The sequence below is a fragment of the Schistocerca serialis genome, chromosome 8 (genome assembly GCF_023864345.2).
Source record: "Schistocerca serialis cubense isolate TAMUIC-IGC-003099 chromosome 8, iqSchSeri2.2, whole genome shotgun sequence".
Classification (NCBI taxonomy): Eukaryota; Metazoa; Arthropoda; class Insecta; order Orthoptera; family Acrididae; genus Schistocerca; species Schistocerca serialis.
Window position 1 is genome coordinate 123,025,127 of NC_064645.1, and position 26,669 is coordinate 123,051,795.

Genomic DNA, 26,669 nt, shown 5'->3' on the forward strand with positions numbered 1-26,669 from the left:
AAATAAATGTGTAAGAGATATGATAGGAGCCAACGACTTCTCTTTCTCTTTCATTTTTATTGTCTGTTTTGCATATAATTAGAAGTGCACATCATTCAGGGTCAATCCGTTGTATATTTTACATCTTTACTGAAAATAAATTGCATTTAATAAGTATTAAAACGTAGTTGATCACGTCACTTCTGTGCTTTTATATAACCTAAGCAGTTACCTTTAGTGAAAGTTCAATTTACATGCATAAACACGTACATTATTTTAGTTGTTATTTTGTAGTCAATAGAACATTCTTAATGATAGGTTTCCTGCTGTTACGGAAGTATATGGGGAAGTTGTTTATGAGTAACAGATGTTTGAGGAAATTGCATTTTCTGGCAGTATATCATAAATCTGTATTATTTTCTTTGTTTTTACTACAACATCACTCTGTTGCACATTTCAGATCAATTTTCGAATAAAACCTGAATTTAACATTGACAGTCTCAATTTTGCTTTAAATGCAGTTTACTCTTAAGTAACAGACATGAGGATAACTATGTAGAGCAAAAATGTTCCTTAAGTTACCTTACCCTTTTTTTATCCTGACTCACTTTCTAGACAGTTCGTCACTTTTGGCTTTTAGGGGAGTTTGGTAAGGCATTGATGGAATATGTAAAGAAAGCGATCATTGTAAGGTAACGCCCAATAGGTAGGCAACACAGCCATCGTACAGGTAATGTTGGTATAACTGTAACTGACCAAAGCTACTAGGGAATTACCGCAGTCTACACTTACTTATAGCAGTCTACATGAGCCTACAGTAGTTTTATTTCTCTAAAAGTGTGTGTTTGTGTGTGTGTGTGAGAGTGAGAGAGCGAGAGAGAGAGAGGGAGAGAGAGATAGAGAGAGAGAGAGATAGAGAGGGGGGGGGGCAGAGAGTTGGAAAAAACGTGGTGTTCATATTGTCACAGAAGAATCTCAGTGCCATAGTGGTGTACTGATTATAACGCTAGACTGTTTCATGTAGGGTCTTAAGTTCAAAACTCACGTGGACTGTAAAATTTTAGTTCCTATATTAGGTTGGAGTACATTTTAGAATTATCCGCATATGTCAAGAATCATTGTACTGGAATGTTCCGTAATGTATACATACTCTACGTGTTCGGGCTGGAGGCATTTCGCTCTGCGCACTTGTATGTGCAAGTGCTGAATAAACCTTCGTTAAGTGAAGTAAGTGTTCGTCATTCATCTAGGTACACCATCTTCTACGTGACATTATTGTGGTGGAGGCGCCTGGTATTGGAACTTGTGATAGTGCACTTTATCGATGAGACCGTGGCTCCCATCAGACCACGACAGAGCCGAAGTTTACGTGGCGAGAAGCCCAAGTTCGAATCATATTCAACAGATCGCAACCTATCGGAGACAGAAGAAGAAGAGGACGTTACGATGACAGCAACTGTGTGCCACCACATGAGACATCCTTCCGGGTTCTCTGGTGACGATGGTCAAGATCCAAACAAGTGGCTGAATGTATATGAGCGTATAGGCAAATTTAAAGAATGAGATGACACCGTGTGTTTGGCTAACGTATTTTTCTACTTGGAAGGCACTGCCAAGCAATGGTATGAGAACAACGAGGAGAAATTCACGAAGTGAGAAGTATTCCAGGAAGAATTGCGCAAGTATTTCGGCGACGCGCAATGAAAGAAGTGTAAGGCTGAAGCTGAATTAAATTGCAGGGCACAGCATCCAGGAGAAACTACAGCATCCTACATTCAAGACGTCTTGGAGCTGTGTAAAATAGTGGATCCTAGAATGAAGGAGGAAGATGAGGTTGCACATCTCATCTAGGGTGATGCTGAGGGCATGTGTCAAGCCCTACTCCTGAAGGAGGTTTCGACAGCAAACGACTTCATGAAATGGCGCCAGTATATCTGGACAATGCGTCAAAAAAGAATTACACTTAAGTAGTTTGAATGGCTTTCAAACATCGTATTGATGTCAGTGATGGAGGAAGAAACTAATTTCACAAGTTTTCTTCGTCAGATAGTGAGAGAGGAAGTTCAGAAGGCACTTGGCTAGTATGGCGAGCAAAAAACCGAGACGCTTCAAGAGGTCGTAAGTGAGGAAGTGGAAGAGACATTGAACCAAATCACTCGTCCTTCATTACTCTTTAAAACGGTGAAAAAGTCGAGACCCAGGCGGAGTTACGTTCTTACAGTGCCGCATGAGGAAACTGTTTGGGCACCAAGGACGACTGATGACTGTGCGGCTGGTCCCGGCGGAGCTTCGAGACCTCCCTCGGGCATGGGTGTGTGTGTTTATCCTTAGGATAATTTAGATTAAGTAGTGTGTAAGCTTAGGGACTGATGACCTTAGCAATTAAGACCCATAGGAATTCACACACACATTTGAACATTTTTTTGCAGACTGACGTATGGAGGACCCAGGATAACCAACCAGTATGTTCCCATTGCGGACGACCGGAACATGCGGTGCGCTTTTGTCGAGAAAGCGGGTGGATATTTGATGACGCCCGCGCCAGAAGGCAGCAGACCGATCTTTGCCTGCGCTAACTCCGGGAGGACGAAGATGAACAAGAAGATGTGGGTGCACTACGACGTAGGTCACCATCGCTGCAAGCTTGCCGCTGTAGAGGACGCTCCCCAACATGCCGATCAAGGACTCCATCGCCGTTTAGAATCACCAGCCAATCACCTAGTAGCCACAATCTGGAAAACTAAGTGGTGTGACCTTCCTCGGAGGTGAGGCCGCCGAAGAGAAAAATCCTCCGCAGTCGATCACTACAAAAATGATAGGAAACTACGTTGATATCCTCATGGATGGCCGACCAGCCAAAGCCCTTGTGGACTCTGGAGCATCATATTCAGTCATTTCGGGGAAGTACCGTCGCCAGTTGCAAGAAACTGTATTCGTCGACAGAAAGCATCTCTGCTGATGGAGGATAATGGGAAATATGTAAAACCTACAGGGATGAATCTTGTAGTGGAATGTAAGAGAAACATACCGCTCACGAATAACTTGGTCATCCCAGCCTCTGTCGTCTCGTTTAAGAACGGATTTGGTGAATTTTGGATAGTTAACTGTCGTTGAGAACCGCAGATCCTTGCAAGACGCACGTGTGTAGCAAACGCTGAGCCGTCCACTGAAGAACAGCTGAGCGTCACAGAACCTCTCACGCCGAGCGTGTGCGCGAAATTAGCGCTACCACTACAAGACATTTCTAGCTCGACTATCACCAGATCTCACTAAGGAACAACAGAAGAAGCTACCTGCCATTCTTCAAGAGTTCTCTGAATGCTTCAGTCCACAGGTGAAGAGCAAATTAGACAAAAATGGTTCAAATGGCTCTGAGAACTATAGGACTTAATTTCTGAGGTCATCAGTCCTCCCCCCCCTAACCTAAGGACATAACACACATCCATGCCCGAGGCAGGATTCGAACCTGAGACCGTAGCGGTCACGCGGTTCCAGACTGTAGCGCCTAGAACCGCTCGGCCACTCCGGCCGGCAGTAAATTAGACAAATCGACGGTGAAGCACCGGATTAGCATTGGAGACCACCAACCAATAAGCCAGAGAGCAAACAGTGAGTCAGCAAGGGAACGTTGAATAATTCGTGACAAGGGAGAGAAAATGATGAATAACGACATCACTCATCCTTCGCAGAGCCCATGGTCGTCACCAGTAGTTCTCGTCAGTAACAAGGACGGCACTTACGCTTTTGTGTTGATTACAGGAAGCTTAATAAGATAACTGGAAAGGACGTTTACCCTCTTCCACGAATTGACGATACAATAGATTGTCTGAAGGGGTCTAAGTTTTTCTCAACCATGGACATGTACTCGGGATACTGGCAAATCGAAGTAAATGAGCCTGATCGTGAGAAAACTGCATTCATAATCCCTGAGGGCTTGTGTAAGTTTAAGGTAATGCCGTTTGGTTTGTGTATTGCACCAGCAACGTTTGAACGAATGATGGATAATCTTCTAAGTCAGCTGCAGTCAACGATGTGTCTTTGTTGTTTAGATGACATTTTAATGTTCTCAGAGCCATTTGATGAACATATAAAAAGACTGAGGGCCGTTCTTATGTGTCTCCAACAAGGCAGACTGAAACCTAATCCAAGAAAGTGTCTCTTTGGAGTAAAAGAAATCAAAGTACTTGGACACGTTGTGTGAAGCGAAGGCGTGCGGCCACACCCAGAAAAGGTGAGAGCTATAACAGAATTTTCTATTCCTGAAAGTATTAAAGATGTGAGAAGCTTCCTCGGATTATGTTCTTGTTACAGTCTTTTATCAAAGACTTTTGTATCAAAGCCTGCCGACTGCAAGAGTTGTTAAAAGTTGGTGCTAAATTTATCTGGAGTGGTGATCAACAAGATTCTTTCGATGTGCTGCGAAAAGCTCTGACGACTGACCCTGTACTTGGTCTGTATGATGAGAGAGCTCCTACTGAACTATACACGGATGCCAGTGGGTATGGGATCGGTGCTATTGTGGTGCAAATTTCGGATGGGAAGGGGATGGTTGTAACCTATGCTTCTAGGACACTTACATAAACCCAAGAGAAACTCCTCAACTACAGAAAGAGAATGTGTTGCTGTGATCTGGGCCATGAGCAGATTTCTATAGTATCTCTATTGAAGGCCATTCGCAGTTGTTACAGACCATCATTCACTTTGTTGGTTGACAGGTCTTAAGGATCCAACACGACGACTCGCCAGGTGGGCACTATGTCTCCAAGTGTATGACATTAACACAGTGTACAAAAGCGGAAGAAAACACCAAGATGCCGATTGTCTCTCACGAAACCCTGTGCAAGACCACCAAGACTTTGATGAAGATAGTGAATGTCTTGCTGCACTCCAGGATCTCTCTGCTGAGTGGAAGAAGGACGCCAAGATATCTCAAAAATGGCTCTGAGCACTATCGGACTTAACATCTGTGGTCATCAGTCCCCTAGAACTTATAACTACTTAAACCTAACTAGCCTAAGGACATCACACACATCCATGCCCGAGGCAGGATTCGAATCTGCGACGGTAGCAGGCGCGCGGTTCCGGACTGAGCGCCTACAATCGCGAGACCACCGCAGCTGGCAAGATATCTCAAATCATGCATACCTTAAATCGGTCAGAGGATGTGAATGGACAATTGAAGGTAGCTATTGGATTACTTTCCAAGGAAAACTTTGATCCGTTTGGAAAGAGGTGGCTACCAGTGATTCCTAAACACATGCGCTTAGATGTTCTACAGAAATTCCATGTCACACCTGAGGCTGAACATTTAGGATTTATAAAGACATACGATAGGATCCGCAAGAGATTTTTCTGGCCAGGTTTATTTAGGAGTGTCAGTCACTATGTGTCGCACTGTCAAGAGTGCCAGAGGAGAAAGGCAGTTCCTCAGAGAACACCTGACGCAGTCATACCAATTCCACCAGTTGACACGCCTTTCCAGGGTGTTGGGATTCACCTCGGACGATTTCCAACGTCTGCTAGTTGATGGATTATTGTTTGCACTGATTATCTGACACGGTATGCCATTACAAAAGCAGTGAAAATAGCCGAGTCATCTGAGGTAGCCTAATTTATAGTGGAAGACGTATTAAAACACGGTGCTCCAAGGTCATTGATTACGGATCGAGGATAAGTTTTTCAATCGAATCTTGTGACAGAGATAAGCCGTCGGTGCAACATTACTCATCACATGTTGACTGCCTACCATCCAAAAACTAACGGGCTTACTGGACGACTTAATAAGACCTTGGCCGACATGCTATCAATGTTCGGCAATGTTGAACAGGGCAACTGGGATGAGGTGCTACCTTTCCTGACGTTTGCCTGCAACACCGTCAAACAAGACACCACAGGATTTACGCTTTTTTTCCTGGTTCATGGGCGTGAGGCGACTACGACGATGGACACTGTGTTACCGTTACATCCTGATGACGTGGATGACGACTACATCGGCCAGGTGTTAACCAGAGGTGAGGAACCTCGGCAGTTATCTCGACTCCGCACGTTGCAAGCTCAAGAATACGATCGCCCAAGATATAATGCGAGCCACCATCTTGTTGTCTACCAGCCTGGTCACCTCGTCTGGATCTTCAGTTCTGTTCGGAAGGTTGGTCTCTCTGAGAAACTCCTCTGGCGCTATTTTGGACCTTATACGGTTAAAAGACAGTTGTCTGATGTTACTTATGAGATTGAAGATTTCGACCCCGACATAAGACGACGAAAGATCAGAGATATGATCCAGGCCCTTCGAATGAAGCCCTTTAAGGATCCTGCAACCCAGGGTAAATTCGAAGCTCCAGCGACAGGCAATAAGCGGAAAGGTGACGAAGAGCGTAGCCGCAAAAGAAGTTCTAAGAACATCACCGCGAGGGCGAGCACCAGTCATCGGGAGACGTGGAATCCATGACCGATGACTTGTTCCCGGACTAGGAGGACGTGACACCGAGACGCAAAGGAGGGAGCAATGTCACCGAAGACGATGAGTAGCACAGTGGTGTAGGGGCCGTGAGTTCAAATTTCATTTGGTCTGTAAAATTTTAATTTCTATATTCGGTTCAAGTACATTCTAGAAGTATCCACAAATGTCAAGAAGTATTATACTGGAATGTTTTGTATATACTGAATGTGTTCTGGCCGGAGGCAATTCGCTCCGCGCCCTTGTACGTGCAACTGGCTGAATGAACCTTCGTTAAGTGAAGTTAGTGTTCGTTCGTCATTCATCTAGGTACACCTTCTTCTACGTGACATTATCAGTTTAATTTGTTTATCCATATTGCCAGAAAAAACTTATTCTTGCAGGCTTTAGCTTCCCACAAACCTATTTACAACAGGGCTAAAAAGGACATGATTATCATTTACCGATTGTCTATCCAACATCTTATAGGAACAATAAAAGTACTTTTAAAAATCTTTGGGGACCCGTTCCTTTGTCCTAAACGAGAAAAAAATTCTTCATAGAAACGTATGCCGGAAAATCGTTACTTTTCAACTTATTAATGAGAGTTGATGTTCCGTATATATCCAGGTACAAGGCATCGACTTCACTCACCTACGCACCCGTTTGACTCGCTGTTCACTAGATGGGGTTGTTTTGCTAGGGCCTTGAGTTTACATTCGTCATTCGTTTGTTTTCAATGTGCCCACTATGAAAATGTACTGACGATAATGTGTCAATTGAAAGTGTTCCGTTCGAACATGGCAAAGTATTAGTTTTATGAGTAGGCGAACATGATATTTATGTACGTCCGCGTGTACGGTAACGAGCACAAAGCTGCATGGCTATATCAGGAAACGTTTGCAGATCGAAGACAGCCAAGTCATCCAACCTTTGGTGCAGCGTATCGTTGGTTTGCCGAAAAAGGATTCGGAGCACCAGAGAGTACTGACTGAAGACGCCTAACCAGGAATAGCACATTCTATGGGCTGTGGAAGACAAGCCAGGTAGCAGCCCATCGCAAACGGACCTGGCATGTCATGCATCACCTCGTTCAGCATGGATGACATTTCAGGAGCTACACATGTACCTCTTATTTTCGACATATGCAGAGCCCTACGCCTTCCGATCACGCAGCACAGGAACACTTTCGCGGGTAGTTTGTGCAACAGACTGTCAGTCCTTTGTTTGTCTGTTCAGTTTGTTTTAGAGACGAGGCAATCTTTGGAACTGATGTAGTAACTAATTTCCGCACTCAACACGTAATGGCCGATCACAGTCTTCACGCAACGGTACAGGGTACAGGCTATATGTCAGCTTCAGTTTAAACTTAATGTGTGGGATAGAATTGTAGGTGACTGGTGGGGCTACACATACTCCCACCACGACTTACGGGTGCTGCCAACGGAAACTTAACTCAGAGCACTCTTCAAGACCTACCAGAAGACGAGATGTGGCAAATAAGAAGAAACATTTTGTTAGACATTATGGAGCTCCAGCACATTTAGTCGCAGTGTTCGAGAAGCGCTTGCTAGAATCTACCATGACATGGCCAGTACCATGACACGCGTGTTCCTCCGGCCTCAGTCCTTTGCCGTATTAACTCTGAGCCTGGGGATCGTTAAACAACTGGTCTATGCAGTAGATCAAATGGCTCCAAGCACTATGGGACTTAACATCTGAGGTCATCAGACCCCTAGCCTTAGAACTACTTAAACCTAACTAACATAAGGACATCACTCACACCCATACCCGAAGCAGGATTCGAAGCTGCGACCGTAGCAGCAGCGCGGTTCCGGACTGAAGCGCCTAGGACCGCTCGGCCGCAGCAGCCGGCTGCAGTAGTTCACTCGGATGCAGGAACTCTTCACTGACGCATTATAGAAGCCTGCGAAGCCATTCGAAACTGCAAGAGACTATTTGAAATATTCGGACAGTCCGTTATTCGACGAGTGCATGCATGTTTCGAATCAAGAGAAGGACATCTAGAGCATTTATTATGAGTTTATGTGTTGATGATCTCCAGCCACCTACATTGTAAACCTTCATTAATAGCTCGAAAATGGGTTATTTTTGCAACATATGTATATATTAACTATTTCCCTTGTTCTGGACTAAGGAAACTGCCACCAAAGTTTGTAAAAGTATTTCTGAAACAGGCATATTTACCACGAGGTGTTTTTGGACTATGTTATTCCATTATAAAGTGCTACTATACAAAGCAAAAAAGAAGTACATTGCAATAGTACGCATACCTACGAACTTCTAAATATCTATATTGTCGTGCAGTATACCAAACCTTGCATTTTCTATGCTATTAGGCACCGACAAAAGTATGAAGCCAGCAGTGACCTTAACAACTTGCATAAGAATATAGTATTAGCAGCAGAATACGATCAACGGAGAATGCTAAATTATCTTGATTTGAGGTTCAAGAATAAGAATACGTATCTTGAGATAGGAATACTCAGGATACTCTGTTTCACAGGTGCAGTAATTGTTAATACCTCATGCCAAGCCCATAAACAAAAAACGGCATTCTTCGAATACACTCTGCATGGGGGAATTAAAACCGGTTAAGTCCTAACAACAAGCATCAAGAAGTGAAAGCACTTAGGTATATAGTCGTAGAAATTGGTTTCCATACTGGTGTTATAGCTACATAGAACTGATGCAGCGGTAGTGCACAGAAACCAGGAAAACGAGGAAAATTCGCTGAAACACAGTCATACCATGTTGGGGAATTATCTCACACTTATTGGCGAGGTTATTCAACAACAGAGGGATCCAAATTGCATTCAGGATGGACACCAAACTGGAGAAACCGCTGAATGATTAAACTACCACAAGGGAGAAATGAATGATGACAGTGGGAGTTTGTGAAATAGCGCGTGAAGATTCTGAAATAAAGTCTGTGTTGCAAACAGGAAGAAATTTTAAAATGAGTTTTCTCCTTCTTCTGTAGTGTACCTGCCTTATGACCGGTTTCTAATGAAGGCTCTCCATCACATTCTGTTCTGAGCGTATTACTACATCTGTTTGAAACTTCGTCCTCTTGTAATGTCATCCATCATTCCAGTTATCTTCCTACATCTTCCTCTCATTCCTTCGATTTTTCCCTGTGTAATTCCGTGTTGCAGACATTCCCACGCAGTGTTTGTCCCAACTGATACAGGCGACAAGGACTTGTATCTTGGGAGGAGACCAACCAAGCTGCTAGAGGAAGAGCTCTTTCACATCATTTGTTACCAGGTATTTTTTAAATAATTTATTAACTAACAATAATTTTTTTCTCAACAGCAACGTGTACAAGACTCAACTTCTAAAACACATTAGAGATTAATCTTGAGCTTTCAGCCATAAGAAAAGTCATTAGGCGTGAAATGCCAGAAGCGAAATGGTTTTGATATTCTCTAAGGTTGGAGTCAGGTAGGGCATCCAGCCACCCTCTGTAACTAACGTTATGGCAACGTTATGGAGCAGGATCCGGATATAGATAAATACTGTAAGATATTTTTTTAAATTAGAGTTTTCCAAAATATTAAATGTTAATAATTTACACTGAAAGTAATGCCCAGCCACACCACAGCCTGAAGTTACAATCGATTAATAGAGCGGACCCAAGTCAGGTCAGGGCCCAAACTCGTAGACAGCACAACAGACCCCAGACGTAGTCCTCGAGACCCTGACAGCCCCTGCCCACCTAGCCCCTGCGAAAATAAGACCTGATAGGACAGGTAGTGCACAAAAACATAAGGAAGCCGAACCTGGATATTTTCTCGACCAAGAAACCAGATGAGGGCATTTCCTTAGTGTCTGGTCCAATCCTGTGGTGAAGGCGTTCCGGTCTAGCGCAGAATGGGACACGACGGGTGGGCTTCTCCGAATCTCGCCAAATTCTCCGGAAGGAATATGTGTACTGCGTGAACAAGTACAGCACGGGCAGGACTAGACTGCCCCAGCACTGCACGTCAGTACGGTATCGGCCGTAATCCGGTCGGCCGCACTTTGAAATACGCGCGCCGCCAGTTATGCTGCCACGAACGATTACGCCGCTGCCAGTGCAAGAATCCCTTCTTCGGAACTCCAGCAGCGTATGTAATTGGGTTCGAACATTTCATGCACTGAGCGCTTTTAGTGTGTGTGCATATATGAAATTGAAATATAAAAGCTGAAATATTTCATTTGAGATACACTATGTGATCAAAAGTATCCGGACACCTGGCTGAAAATCAGTTACAAGTTCGTGGCACCCTCCATCGATACTGCTACAATTCAGTATGGTGTTGGCCTACCCTTAGCCTTCATGACAGCTTCAACTCTCGCAGGCATACGTTCAATCAGATGCTGGAAAGTTTCTTGGGGAATGGCAGCGCATACTTCACGGAGAGCTGCATTGAGGAGAGGTATCGATGTCGGTCGGTGAGGCCTGGCAGGAAGTCGGCGTTCCAAAACATCCCAAAGGTGTACTATAGGATTCAGGTCAGGACTTTCGCAGGCCAGTTGATTACAGCGATGTAATTGTCATGTAACCACTAAAGCACAGGCCGTGCTTTATGAACAGGTGCTCGATCGTGTTGAAACATGCAGTCGCCATCCCCGAATTGCTCTTCAACAGGGGGAAGCAAGAAGGTGCTTAAAACATCAATGTAGGCCTGTATTGTGATAGTGCCACGCAAAACAACAAGGGGTGCAAGCCCCCTCCATGAAAAACACGACCACACCATAACACCACCGCCTCCGAAGTTCACTGTTGGCACTGCACACGCTGCCAGATGACGTTAACCGCGCATTCGCCATACACACACCCTGCCGTCAGATCGCCACATCGTCTACCGTGATACGTCACTACACATTACGTTTTTCCACTGTTCAATCATCCAGTGTTTACGCTCCTTACACCAAGCGAGGCGTAGTTTGGAATTTACCGGCGTGATGTGTGGCTTATGAGTATGCGCTCCACCATCAAATTCAAGTTTTCTCACCTCCCGCCTAACTGTCATAGTACTTGCAGTGGATAGTGATGCAGTTTGGAATTCTTGTGTGATGGTCTGGTTAGATGTTTGCCTATTACACATTACGACTCTCTTCAACTGTCGGCGATCTCTGTCAGTCAACAGTCGAGGCCGGCCCTTACACTTTCGTGCTGTACGGTCCCTTCATGTTTCCACTTCACTACCACATCGGAAACAGTGGACATAGGGATGTTTAGGAGTGTGGAAATCTCGCGTACAGACTATGACAGAAGTGACACCCAGTCACCTGACCACGTTCAAGTGTGTGTCGCGGAGCGCTTCATTCTGGTCTCTCACGATGTCTAATGACTACTGAGATCGCTGATACAGAGTACCTGGTAGCAGATAGCAGCACAATGCACCTAATGTGAAAAACTATGTTTTGGGGGTGTCCGGATACTTTTTATCACATAGTGTAATTAAGAAATCACAGCAGGCTAGGGAGAGCAATATCGAAGTGCTGAGCAGCGTATAACATCTCTTGTTCAATTTCAGAGTCAACAAATAACTGGTATAAGCTGTTTCTTGCTTCCTAGAAGTGCAACCAGAGCAGGATCAAAACGCATCAGAAGATAAAGAAATAATTCAGATACCGCCTTCGCCCTTCCGACAGTTCACTGAGACGAAGGAAACATGGAAAGAATAAATAACACAGCTGCATCAACATTCAGGCGCCTACAAAATTACAGGGCAACAACGTCGTGCATTTTTCTTTTTCAAGTGCAGGAGTGTACACCTACCACAACCTAGTGAAATTGTTCCCCCTCAGTGAGTTCGAAACACAGCTCTAGGAGGTCAGAAATGAAAGATTAGACGAATTTTGTTGCTGCAAAGTTTAAATTTTTCCGAACACAACGTCGTACTGGTGAAGCCTCTAAAGAATGGATTGTGGAATTGCAGGGCATGACTAGCGATTGTAAATTCAATTTTCTGTGGCTCGTATGAAGTGCTTTGCGATGCTGTTATTCAGAGTATATCAGATCACAGACTGAAAACCGAAATTTTAAAGCATTTCGAAGTTCAAGATTTAGCTGAGCGAGATTTCTATCTACCTTTTATCGTTTCACTTAAGACAAACAATCCGTGCCCCAGTCACAGCTCCGACACCAGCACTCGGAAGTCAGCACTGCGTTAGCACGACCGCACACATTACATACACCGTTTGCCGTGCCGGCTCAACGCTAATTACACAGTCCCCGCTCCGTGCAAAGCGAAGTCATGCGTGCAATGCTGTGTCACCTACGATCGGAAGCACTGCTTCTTCAGCCAAGCTGAATATTATGTTTATCATCGAAGGGGATATACAAAATCAGTTTTCCTGCGTAAGAGGAGCCGGCCGTTGTGGGCGAACGGTTCTAGGTGCTTCAGTCCGGAACCTCGCTGCTGCCACGGTTGCAGGTTCGAATGCTGAATCCTGCCTCGGGCATGGATGTGTGTTATGTCCTTAGGTCAGTTAGGTTTACGCAGTTCTACGTCTAGGGGACTGATGACCTCAGATGCTAATTCCTATAGTTCTTAGAGCCTCTTTTTCTTCTTTCTCTCTCTCTCTCTTTTTTTTTTTTTTTTTTTTTTTTTTTTTGCAAAAGACGAGGAAATAAAGCAAAGCAGCAATGGATATCAAACAATGTTATTTCATGTTGAGATTCTGCGCCTGCTCCTGCTCAAAAGTCAGACAATCTAAGAAGCAGAAAATGCACACACACACGTGTTTAACGCGAATATCACAAGCTTCAAACAGGCTCTTCTAATCTCGAAATTCACGAGAGTACTCCAGTGCACAGGTGGAAACAGAGAACAGTTTTTCAGTAGACAGAATGGACAATTGTATTCAGAGAAAACATCGAAAATTGTGGATTACACTGCAGATCTGTATCCAGCAAGTGCCGTTTCTACTAGTTATTGGACCTTCTGTCACGTGGCTTAACCTAGATACAAATGAAAAAATTTGCCTACCACCTTTGCAAACAACACGTCTGCATCTCACCGCCTATAACGGCGACAGCAAATCAGCGCTTGGAACGCGGCACTTACCAGCAAACTACAAAAAACACGACCAAAGATGTCCCTTCCCACAGTAGTCTACCCACGCACTAGCCCATGGATGCTTCTGATTCCTTCGGATCAGACATACAGGACCATGTGCGTGACATTGACACAAAATTTTCCGATACCGCAATTCAAGAACCCTGTGAGAAGTATCGACATTTATTCTATGGTACTCTAGGATGTACAAAATATTTTCACGCTAACATTACTCCAAAAGGGAATGGGCAACCCAGATTTTGCCTTGCGCCTCATGTCGCATGAATTACGCGACAACATAGTTGCAGATATTCAGAGATTAGAATTAGTTGGCGTTTTAGAACCTATGTCAGCAAGTGAGTAGGCATCATCCTTAGTAGTCATTTGTAAACTAAATGGGAAGATTCGTGCGGAGTTAAAAGGCACGGAAAATTCACAGACTGTCATTGATTCCCACCCACTCCCAGGTCGTACGTAGGAAATTTTGCATCGCCTAACGAGAGGAAAGCTCCTCTCAAGAATTCCCCTTGCCGAAGTCTATCTCCAAATGCATCGTACGAAGAGACCAAAGAAATTTTTATCTCGATACTCACTTCTGCTTGTATGAATATAAATGCCTACCTTTTGGAAGTGGTCCCGCCCCAGCGTTATTTCAAAAATTTCTCGAACAAATAACGTCCAAGGTGCCTTCTTGTTCTAATTACCTTAACGACATAATCGTCTCCGGTCAAACACCGTAACAACACCTTAAAACCTTGAACTGTATTTTCGTAGTTTCGCTGAGCAGGACTCAAATGTAACCTGCAGAAATGATTCTTTTTTTTTCAGTAGTATGATAGAAAGGATATATCATCAATGCCAATGGTGCTCGTCTTTCGACGAAACATTTGCAAGCAATTCCATATTTACCATCTCCTAAGCATTTGTGTGAACTGTGAGCTGTTCTTGGAAAATTGACTTACTATAGGAAGTTCCTTCCAAATGTGGCATAAATTGCCACACCTCTCAACCACCTCTGAAGTAAAAATGTTCTGTTCCATAGGACAAAAGACTGTGACGAAGCTTTCCAAAGAGTGAGAAATGCATTGCTTGTTCAGCCTTGTCGTATGCATTACAATCCGCTCAAACTACTTGTGTTTGTAGTCTATGGCTAGTCCCATGGCATCTGGACAGTTTTATCCCACAAAATTGGCAAAAAAGAATACGTCATCACATTTGCTTCGAACACTTTGAACAGCACTCAGATTAATTATAGTCAGCTGGACAAGGAAGTCCTGGATATAGTACGAATATACGGTGTCACCAGATTTCATCATGAATTACATGGCAGAAAATTTTTCCTCGTCGTGGACCATATGCCCTGGAGTGCAATGCTTTATCCGTCGAAACAAGTTCTGACTGTACGGAGCAGAAGATTCAACGTTGTCTCTATTATTGTTAAATCGCCAGTATGATATTCGGTATCGGCCGAAGGCGCCTTTGCCTGTCGGCACAGATGCTGCATTCGACGCATCGGAAACTGCTTGTTCACGTACTGATCCTTCTGATTAGCAAGTACTGGATTCTTTTCCTATTGATTCGCGGCTGATAGCACAAGCCAAAGGGGCATGACCAATCACTACGATTGCTAGGACGTTAATTCGCAAAGGCTGGCCGCGCCCTCAGAAATACAGTATATTCCCAATCGCTCAGTGCGAAGATACTTAGTTCAGCTGAACAGTTTATCTCTTCTGAATTATGTAATTCTGTTCCACATGCCCAGCGAATAGACTAGAGTGTTAACCCCTCCTTCTTGCTCAGCAGGTATTACGCCCTCTACTAAGAGGTAATTTTATGAACAGTTCGCACTAAGCTGCTAACTGGCCAACATTATACGTGGCTTGATTTAGATAAGCAAACAGAATGTGTAACGGCACAATTTTTCTCCTGGCCACATTATAATACTTTATGGCAGCACCTCCATACAGATTTTGCTGGCATCTTTTGACAAACATGTTGTCTGGTTATCGTCGACGCCTACAGGAAATACGCTTTTGCTATCCCAAAGCATTTGACGAATGCCGCCAGCACTATCAAGGCGCTCGCTTCTGTACTTCGGTGGACATTTTTTTTTCTTCCAAGGAATTTGCACAATTTATCAAACACGGTGGGCTACAGCTTGACAGGACAGCACCAATCCTGCCATAGTCTAACGGCTAGGCTGATCGTTTCGTTCGAAGGTTCAAGACACAAATGTCAAAACTTCAAGCTTCACATTCACGTGAAGATGCCTTACTGATGTTTCTGAGCCTGCTCCTGACAAATCTCTGGCAGAATCCATTCCATGGGAGACGCAATCGGAGCTTGCTGCACTTGCTTCATCGCTACTGTTCAGCTCCAGCTTCGGAATTCACCGCAAACTTTCACACGAACGTCAGAGTTTAGTATCGAGTGTACAACAGGCCGCATTTATGGGAACGCGGCGTTGACCTCAGATCAGGCCGCACAGCACTGTGTAGTATTCGCGGCAGCACAACCACGCATCAGCGCCATCAAAATCAACTACGGCTCCGTAGATTCAGTGATCCTGCCGTTGAACAAACCGTTCCAGATTTCTTCACTGCTCGACGTCCTGCAGCCTTGACGCGGCCACGTACGTCCGCCCCAATGCCGCCTCCTACACAGCTTACCGTGCGGCTGCCTCCAACCGCGTCGTCTCACTAATTTACGTTTCCGCCTGCCCACCTGCGATGCCGGTGCTGGAACTCCGTTGGTCGCCTTGAAACCCTTTTATTAAATATTTTACTTAAACTGCTGAGTGAAACTAAATGCTAGTGAACCTACTTTCTCTTTTCTTATTCTTATCATATCAACACTGACCCACAATATTCTAGCGCAACACAATCTGACTGCTAAAAAAAAAAAAAAAAAAAAAAGGTTAACCTGAGCAGACCCAACAGTATTTCTTGTAGAGATTATGGCAGTAGTTGACCACCAAGGGTACCGACCCACTGTAGTCCTTGTAGAGATTATGGTAGTAGTGGGCCACCAAGGGTATAGACTCATTGTAGTCCTTGTAGAGATGGCCAGTAGCCATCCATTGCGACTGCGTAGGTGCACAGTCACAATTGAAGAGTCTCGCCGATAATAAAGCAAGTCCATAAACCACCACTTGTGCAATCAGAAAATATTTTTTGCAATGTCCTTAAAACCAACAATGCTGTTAACCAGTCCCATGCTGAATTATCAACAAATGTACAACCACTAACACAATCATTTAGCCTCTGAGATTTTACACATACAGTATCACCAACAGAAATGTCTGCAGTAAAATGAATTCCTACTATTTACTTTATTTTAAGAACTGGTGTCTATGCAATTTACAATTTTACAGCATAAGAATACAATTACAAAGGTACAGAAAACATCATTAAAGAACAAGATAACACAGATAACATTTATAGTAATACAGGCTTTACAAAGGAATAGATATAAACATATACGTGAGTATTCCAGGAATTGTGACTTAAGTAAATAAATAAAACATGAGAAATTTCATTGAAATATTAACTTGGCACATGAGCATTAAAAGAAAACAGAACAGAATAAATAATGTCTAAACATCTTTCCATAGGAAAGAATACATTAAATTTGGGGTAACAGTCCCTCATGATAGTAAATGCAGCTTAGTACTAGAAGAGGAAATTTAATTAATCTTATCTGGTAAATACTCAAAGACAGGAAGAACACAGATACACACGGCTACACATAAACACATAGCAGAATAACACAAAAGGAAGCGACTGGGCTTGTGTTCAGTGTGACATTTGGTACTGCAGTCCAACCAAAACTTCATTCCACAGATCTTCCCTCTTATTTCAACATTTGTTCCCGAAAAAAAATCGTATTTAAGCATGCTTTCAACGTTTTCAATTATCTTACCTCATCATTTATTTTCCATTATCTTACCTTACCATTTATTTCACATTATCTTACCTCATCATTTGTTTCCAAGAAAATCCTAGCTAAACCTGTTGTCCCTGAACCCTACTTTCATCTGTTCATCTTCTCTTTCAAAATTAATTGTTTCTCAATATACAACACTCTTTTGGCCAAACTTTCTTTTACGGCTTCTCAATACATTTCTTCCCGATTCATCACAACTCATCCTCTTATATCGCCTACCCCCTCTTAAGCTAAATTAAATCTACTGAGCTCAGGTGCATAAACTAGAGAACAACGCAATGCAGCAGCAAAATACAATTAACACGAACAGTAATGACAAAACAATGCAAATATTCAAAGCAAGCAGCAGTATACCTAAATTAGCAAAACCAAATAATGCAATATCACAACTAATATAAGGAAATATTCGGCAAACAAGAAAAATAAATCAGTGCTAAAACTGGCTTATCAGAGTAGTACAAAGTAAAATTCAGTAGGACAATGTCTGGCAAGTAATAGCAGCAAATGCAATAACTTATACCTAAAGATAACAAAATAAAGTAGAAAAAATATTACAGTAAAGATAGCAATGCAGATAAGGGAATGTCCATTTACATCATAGTGCCTGCGTCACATGTTAACTCTAAAGTGATGCACCACAACAACCCATTCAACCAAAAACATTACCAAGTCCTTGAAAAGTAAATTATGTATACAGTTCCTGTTATCAATCACTTCACCTTCTTCTGTGTCTTTCGTTTCCTTGTGCTCCTTTTCTTTTTCAAAGAATGTATCATAAAATTATTATTTAATTGATCTATAGACAGATAGTGTGTACATTAGTATATGTATTACATTTTATTTTATAAAACCAATGCTACAGCGCAACTAGAAACTAGATATCAAATAAAATAAACAAATATGTACAAGGCGAAGCATGAAAATGTCATTCAATAGCCATATGACATTACCTAAGTCAGTAAAAGTTCTCTCAACTCTCGTAGAAAGACACTTGTCATAATCAGGTGTGTGGACGTAAAAATATTTCTCAACACTTCATAAGCATTTCAGTAAATAGTACAAAGTATGAGCTCTACAGTGTAATCATATGATTCGAAGTAATAGCGTGTCGTGTTTATGATGTGCTCTGCAAATAAATGTCAATGATGAGGTCAACAGCGTCTTTTTTCTACAGCTATGCAAGCGCTTACGAAAGTGTGGGTAGCTCCAAGGCGGCGCAAGGAAAGTTAATAGTCCACACAACAATAAGTATATTTCAAAGCAGGTAGCGTGCAGCCCAGTGCAGTGTTACGTCAAGGTCACATACACACTTTACCAAACTATTTACGACAGCATTCTCCGCTACAATGACAGCTTGATACCAATAAAAAGATTTCACTGGTTGAAAATTTATGTTAGAAATGTATTGAAACGAAATATCATGAATAACAGTGTCCAAAAATTTCTGGCGGCATTGTGGCACTCGCATTCAAACATATATTCACATCTCATAACACTTCAAGTGCGATTCTATAACATCACATGACAGATCAATCACATCTCATAATCGTCGTAGCTACCCTTAATAATCTCAAAACCTCTAAAACAATTCTCTCTGATTGTTTCAATAGAGTAATCTACCTCACACGTACTTCAAAAATCATGATCCCATACAAAATACATCACTTAGCTCTCTCATAGTATCACAGTGGTTCCTAAAGTAAATGTGAAAAGTTCCCAAAATGCAGACAAAGTAAAATTTTATAAGTGAGAAATAATGTGACTGTGTAATTACGTAAATATGTGTCAATGATGTAGCAGTAAAAAGAAATGTTTGTCTCTTTCAGTTAAATGATCAGATAGCTGTGTAATGCTGTGTTGGAGAAATATGGTACCGATGTCTAAAACTGTATAAGCAAATACCATATTAGCTAGGGCTCCTTGCCCTTGACAAATGCATGGTACACAATGTAAGCGTGTACCCCCATGAGGGTTAATGTAATTATACCCTCAGAGGATACAGATAACAACAACGGAATGTAAAGTATCGCCGAAAACCTTCTCTGTATCACAGTAGTTCTAAATTTTTTCTAAAAATATTCCAAGCGCAAAAAATAATCACTCACGTGCGTGTCATGTAGCGCTGAACTGTGCAACTTGCTGTAAGATAATTTCTGTCATTGGCTAACGGTAAAAATGTGCCAAGTGTCGTAGTTATCGTCGTTCATAAGCAAAATTCTCCAGAAGTCAATGTACTTACCTTGTCATATACAAAAGTAAAAATGTAATACGTACAGATGTCGTAGTTATTATGTACATTACCATGGCAAGAAAGAACCGTACTGTAACACATTGTTGTGTTACGAAAAATACCTATCTCATTGTAGCTTTGTCACAAAAGTCATTGGCAAAACATGCTTTACTTTCCAGAAGAACGCAAAAAAATTGTGCAGACATTAAACAAATACAGCGCAAAAATAATTATGAAAACTGTCTCACTCATTAGTGGCGTCGTAGTATAATCGTGAAGCTGTCAAGGAAACCAAATACTCTTTCATCTGTAATCTCTCAGAAAGTAATTCAATGAAAATATTTCTTTTCAAGTAAACCAATATATTGCCGTAAAACCTCATTATCAGTATATGTTCCAAGAATATGGACTTTATAGTCGTGACGTAATTGTGCAACTAACAAACAAAATGTACACACCCTGAGACTGTCGTCTGTTCTCTATAAAAATGCACATGGAAAATTACTGTCTTAATATGTTCCATAGATTCTTGACTGGATAGTTGACTTCTAAACATTGTTGCATGTTAACAGTTTCTAAGTGTGACAAAGCGTAATAGTAATGTGAAGTGAAAAATTTAATAGCAAAGACTAGGTTAGAAAGCAACTAATCTCTCAGTAAAGGGTTTTACATGAGAAATGTGGTGTACTCCTTTACTTTTCTTAGCACACAGAGTTTCAACTTAAACACAATTATCATGCGGTATACGTTGGATCAGATAGATTATATAATGGTACGACAGAGATTTAGGAACCAGGTTTTAAATTGTAAGACATTTCCAGGTGCAGATGTGGATGTGGACTCTGACCACAATCTATTGGTTATGACCTGCAGATTAAAACTGAAGAAACTGCAAAATGGTGGGAATTTAAGGAGATGGGACCTGGATAAACTGAAAGAATCAGAGGTTGTGCAGAGTTTCAAGGAGAGCATAAGGGAACAATTGACAGGAATGGGGGAAAGAAATACAATAGAAGAACAATGGATAGCTTTGAGGGATGAAGTACCGAAGGCAGCAGAGGATCAAGTAGGTAAAAAGACGAGGGCTAGTTGAAATCCTTGGGTAACAGAAGAAATATTGAATTTAATTGATGAAAGGAGAAAATATAAAAATGCAGTAAATGAAGCAGGCAAAAATGAATACAAACGTCTCAAAAATGAGATCGACAGGAAGTGCAAAATGGCTAAGCAGGGATGGCTAGAGGACAAATGTAAGGATGTAGAGGCTTATCTCATTAGGGGTAAGATAGATACTGCCTACAGGAAAATTAAAGAGACCTTTGGAGTTAAGAGAACGACTTGTATGAATATCAAGAGATCAGATGGAAACCCAGTTCTAAGCAAACAAGGGAAAGCAGAAAGGTGGAAGGAATATATAGAGGGTCTATACAAGGGTGATGTACTTGAGGACAATATTATGGGAATGGAAGAGGATGTAGATGAAGAAGAAATGGGAGATATGATACTGCGTGAAGAGTTTGACAGAGCACTGAAAGATCTGAGTCGAAAGAAGGCCCCCGGAGTAGACAACATTCCATTGGAACTACTGACGGCCTTGGGAGAGCCAGTCCTGACAAAACTCTACCATCTGGTGAGCAAGATGTATGAAACAGGCGAAATACCCTCAGACTTCAAGAAGAATATAATAATTCCAATCCCAAAGGAAGCAGGTATTGACAGATGTGAAAATTACCGAACTATCAGTTTAATAATTCACGGCTGGAAAATACTAACGCGAATTCTTTACAGACGAAAGGAAAAACTAGTAGAAGCCAACCTCGGGGAAGATCAGTTTGGATTCCGTAGAAACACTGGAACACATGAGGCAGTACTGACCTTACGACTTATCTTAGAAGAAAGATTAAGGAAAGGCAAACCTACGTTTCTAGCATTTGTAGACTTAGAGAAAGCTTTTGACAATGTTGACTGGAATACTCTCTTTCAAATTCTAAAGGTGGCAGGGGTAAAATACAGGGAGCGAATGGCTGTTTACAATTTGTACAGAAACCGGATGGCAGTTATAAGAGTCGAGGGACATGAAAGAGAAGCAGTGGTTGGGAAGGAGGTAAGACAGGGTTGTAGCCTCTCCCCAATGTTGTTCAATCTGTATATTGAGCAAGAAGTAAAGGAAACAAAAAAAAATTCGGAGTAGGTATTAAAATTCATGGAGAAGAAATAAAAACTTTGAGGTTCGCCGATGACATTGTAATTCTGTTAGAGACAGCAAAGGACTTGGAAGAGCAGTTGAATGGAATGGACAGTGTCTTGAAAGGAGGATATAAGATGAACATCAACAAAAGCAAAGCAAGGATAATGGAATGTAGTCTAATTAAGTCGGGTGATGCTGAGGGAATTAGATTACGAAATGAGACACTTAAAGTAGTAAAGGAGTTTTGCTATTTGGGGAGCAAAATAACTGATGTTGGTCGAAGTAGAGAGGATATAAAATGTAGACTGGCAATGGCAAGGAAAGCGTTTCTGAAGAAGAGAAATTTGTTAACATCGAGTATAGATTTAAGTGTCAGGAAGTCATTTCTGAAAGTATTTGTATGGAGTGTAGCCATGTATGGAAGTGAAACATGGACGATAAATAGTTTGGACAATAAGAGAATAGAAGCTTTCGAAATATGTGGTGCTACAGAAGAATGCTGAAGATTAAATGGGTAGATCACATAACTAATGAGGAAGTATTGAATAGGATTGGGGAGAAGAGAAGTTTGTGGCACAACTTGACCAGAAGAAGGGATCGGTTGGTAGGACATGTTCTGAGGCATCAAGGGATCACCAATTTAGTATTGGAGGGCAGCGTGGAGGGTAAAAATCATAGAGGGAGACCAAGAGATGAATACACTAAGCAGATTCAGAAGGATGTAGGTTGCAGTAGGTACTGGGAGATGAAGAAGCTTGCACAGGATAGAGTAGCATGGAGAGCTGCATCAAACCAGTCTCAGGACTGAAGACCACAACAACAACAATACGTTGGATCCTATTAGGTCCATTCTAAATCAGAAAGAATTTGTGACTCAAATGTTTCTTCTTATGTGACAATGAATGCGCTTTAATGAGAACTTTCTGACCAATATGTAGTTTCTTTTCATCTGTCTTAGTGTGTTATTTTCTCCTTTTTTCTGCAACAGAATTTATAGTTTTGATAGCCAAATCAATTATATCTTTATATCGAAGTTTACATGTATTTGGAAAAGTCACATGCTCTCTGATTCTGCTTGGTGGTTTCTTATTCTTCAGTACAAGAATAGGTGGTAAAGCAGTGGAGTCATGGGGCATTTCAAAATGGTTCAAATGGCTCTGAGCACTATGGGACTTAACTTCTGAGCTCATCAGTCCCCTAGAACTTAGAACTACTTAAAACTAACTAACCTAAGGACACCACACACATCCATGCCCGAGGCAGGATTCGAACCTGCGACCGTAGCAGTCGCGCGGTTCCAGACTGTAGTGCCTAGAACCGCTCGGCCACCCCGCCGGCCGTGGGGCCATTTCATTCAGCACGTATTGAAATAAATATAAGTGTCTGTACCGATACTGATACTTACTGTGAGAATAACGTCTGCAAAGCTTATTGATTTCTTTCATAATCCATTCAAACGGGTTACAATATGGTGAGTATGATGAAATAAAAGTAGGCTTTTTTTTACGATTCTGAAGCATGAGTGACCAAACAGCAGATCTAAATTGTGGTCCGTTATCTGAAATAACTTCAGCAACGTGTCCAACCTCATGTAAGAAATTTTTAACAAAGGCGTTGGATACAGACCGTCCAGTGGCTTTGTGTAACGGTGTGAAAGAAGCAGATTTTGAAGTAAGTTCAACAGCTACTAGAAAGTATGAAAATCCATTAGATGTTCAGACAAGGGGTTCCAGAAGATCAACAGCAGCAAATTCCTTCAGTAGGAACGATGGGAAACAATGGAGCACGATGTGGGATGGTAGATGGTTTAGCTTTTTGACAAAGTTTACAAATAGACAAGTCTTACCTAATTCACTTTCCCATATTGTTAAAATAACAAGTCGTTCGAAGATTATGATAACAGGTGCGCGTAGCTGAAATGGATGTACCAGATGAGCTCATTAATAAAATTGTCAGGAATACAAAGCACCCATAACTTATCATCAACAGTGCAACGTCTGAAAAGTACGTTGTTTGTAACCAGATAATAATGACGAATCTGCGTGTGTGTCTTTTCATGCCATTTACTGTTGATATCTTTCCAAATCGGATTTTTCTCTTGTTCATAAGCAATGTCCTTTAGGGATGAAGTGATGAAGTTTTCAAAGGCTAATTTTGAATGTAAAGAATACTGAAATTTTTCTCAGTGTTAGCTTCTCGGTTGCTTTTCTCAAGGCCAGCCGGTGCACGTGGCAGGGCCTCTGCAACAGTGTTTTCCTTGCTGGGAATGTAGGCTATTGTGAAGTGGAATTCTTGCAGAAAGAATGCACAACATTTTAACCTGTCATGATTTAACTTTGATGACATAAGGAATGGTAATGCACGATGATCACTATAAACTTTTACGTGTTTGCCAGAAACAAAGAAACGGAATTTGTGAAATGACCAAACGATAGCTAAAGCTTCTAATTCAGTGACGGATTCTTCTTTATAGGTGTTCTTAGCATGCGGCTAGCAAAAGCGATGGTTTTTCTGAACAGCAATGTTATTCTCTATGACTTCTTGATATATGTGGGCATCAAGTCCAACTTTTGAAGAATCCGTGCTAACGAAGAAATCTTTTGACAGATCTGGGTGTGCTAAGATTGGTGCATTAAGTAGCGCTTCTTTCAAAGAATCAAATTCCAGCTGTGCCTGTTGGTCCCAGTTCCAAATAGTATTTTTCCCAGTGAGAGAGCAAAGTTTTATTGCTACTAGAATTTGCATATTCAGAAAACTACTATAAAAATTCACAAGACTTAGAAAACAGTGGACTTGTTTTTTTGTGGATGGAACTGCAATAGCTCTGAGTGTTTCTAACGTTTCAGGATTCGGCTGAATGCCTTCAGAAGAAATAATGTGTCACATAAACTTCACTTTTGTCCTACCGAATTCAGACTTTTCCAAGTTAAATGTAATTCCAGATTCTGCAAAAATACGTAACACACTGTTGAGGATACGATTATGTTGTTCCTAACAGACTTCTGCTATTAAAATGTAGTCCACCTATAAGATGATGTGACGTTTTAAGAACTCAGGTAATATGGACTTTAGCACACGAATGAATGCTGCCGAAAAAAAGTTTAAACCAGAACTGAGATTGATAGGAGGCAGCACTTTTACACCATAGAAATTTAGAAGAAGTTCTTGCAACATTTGCGGTCTGTCTGTTTGAGGAATGATGATGGTATTTATTTGTCTCAAATCTAAGACAAGCCCGATCGATCCGTTTTCCTTCTCAACAACATGTAATAGATTATTGTATGAGCTTACTGCAGGGTCAGTAATGCCCTCGTCAAGCATAGAATGTATGTCCGATCTAACATGGTCCCTATAATGTGCCGGAATTATGTAAGACCTGGTGCAAAATTTAGTATGCACACGAACACGAAAGTGGTAGAAATCCTTTAATTGTTCCTGTTTTGTGAGTGAAAACTGTACAGTGTGCTTGTAAAAGGTCCTGCCTATCAATGCCATCACAGTTCTCAATTGTTTGAATTTTATTCTGTATTAAATCGTTAGTATCTAATAAGTCATCAATATAATCCCTGTCAATACTTGCAAAGTGATTATTAGTGTCACGTTCCGTCCAAAGTTCCGAACTGTGGTCTAGCAAGAGGTGAAGTCGACTGATTTCCTCGTCATGGTTTGAAAGCCAATCTTCAAATTTCAGAGCTAATGACTCACCTTCTACCTCTAAACTAATTTCAAGGTCGTGAAAATTTAAAACTGCTTTATATTCATTCAAAAAGTCTACACCCAGTATAATTTCTGTCGACAATGATGGAACAATAAGAAAATTCATAGTAAATCTGTGGCTTTGACGAAAGAATTCTAAGTTGATCTGTTGGCGCACATCTACACTTTTTCCAAAAATTGCACCTTGTAATTTAATCTTCCGTAAAGGAAGTGTGGGACAGTTGTTCAATTTGTTGCATTTTCTAAAAGCTGTTTCACTAACTACTGTAATAGGAGTTCCAGATTCAAGTACTGCCATAAATTTTATGTTATTTGCTGTGATGTGAATTACAGGATATGCAGTGTTATTCTGTTTTACGTTATGTTTCTGGAGTAAGATGTCCCTAATGTCTTCCATTTTTACGTAATTAATAGTCACGGCGACTACGTCGTCAGCTTCATAAGTACGTATTGTGGCTGCCAGTGGTGCGAGTCATTGTCTATTATCTCTTTGTTGTCATAAGTCCCCTAGAACTTAGAACTAATTGAACCTAACTAACCTAAGGACATCACACACATCCATGCCCGAGGCAGGATTCGAACCTGCGACCGTAGCATTTGCGCTGTTCCGGACTGAAGCGCCTATAACTGCTCGGACACCGTGGCCGGCATTTGGAGATCTAACTTCTGCACTTTCAACTTGTCAAGAGGGCCCTGCCATGTTTTTATCCCACCAGTTCTGATTACATTCAGGTCTGTCATCATGATTATATCATCTGTCGTCATGTCGGTAGTTTCTGTAGTTTCCTACGTGCCAGTTAAGTGGTGGAGAATTTCTCCCGGAACTGTAACTGCGAAATGAACCGTTCCGTCTGAAGTTATTCCGTCTCCGTTGATAATAATTATTCTGGTTCCCATATTGTCTTTGTCATAATCATTACCACTGAGAGGTGATCTTTCCATGTAACTATTGTTTTTTCCCAACGGTTGTTGTACGGGTGGTGTCTATTTCGGTCACGATTTGCGTTATAAAAGTAGTCTTGCCGTGTCCGGTTATTATATCTGCCGTCACGGAATTGTGACGGATGTGACCTGTAATTGTTGTTTTCCTGTTTTCTC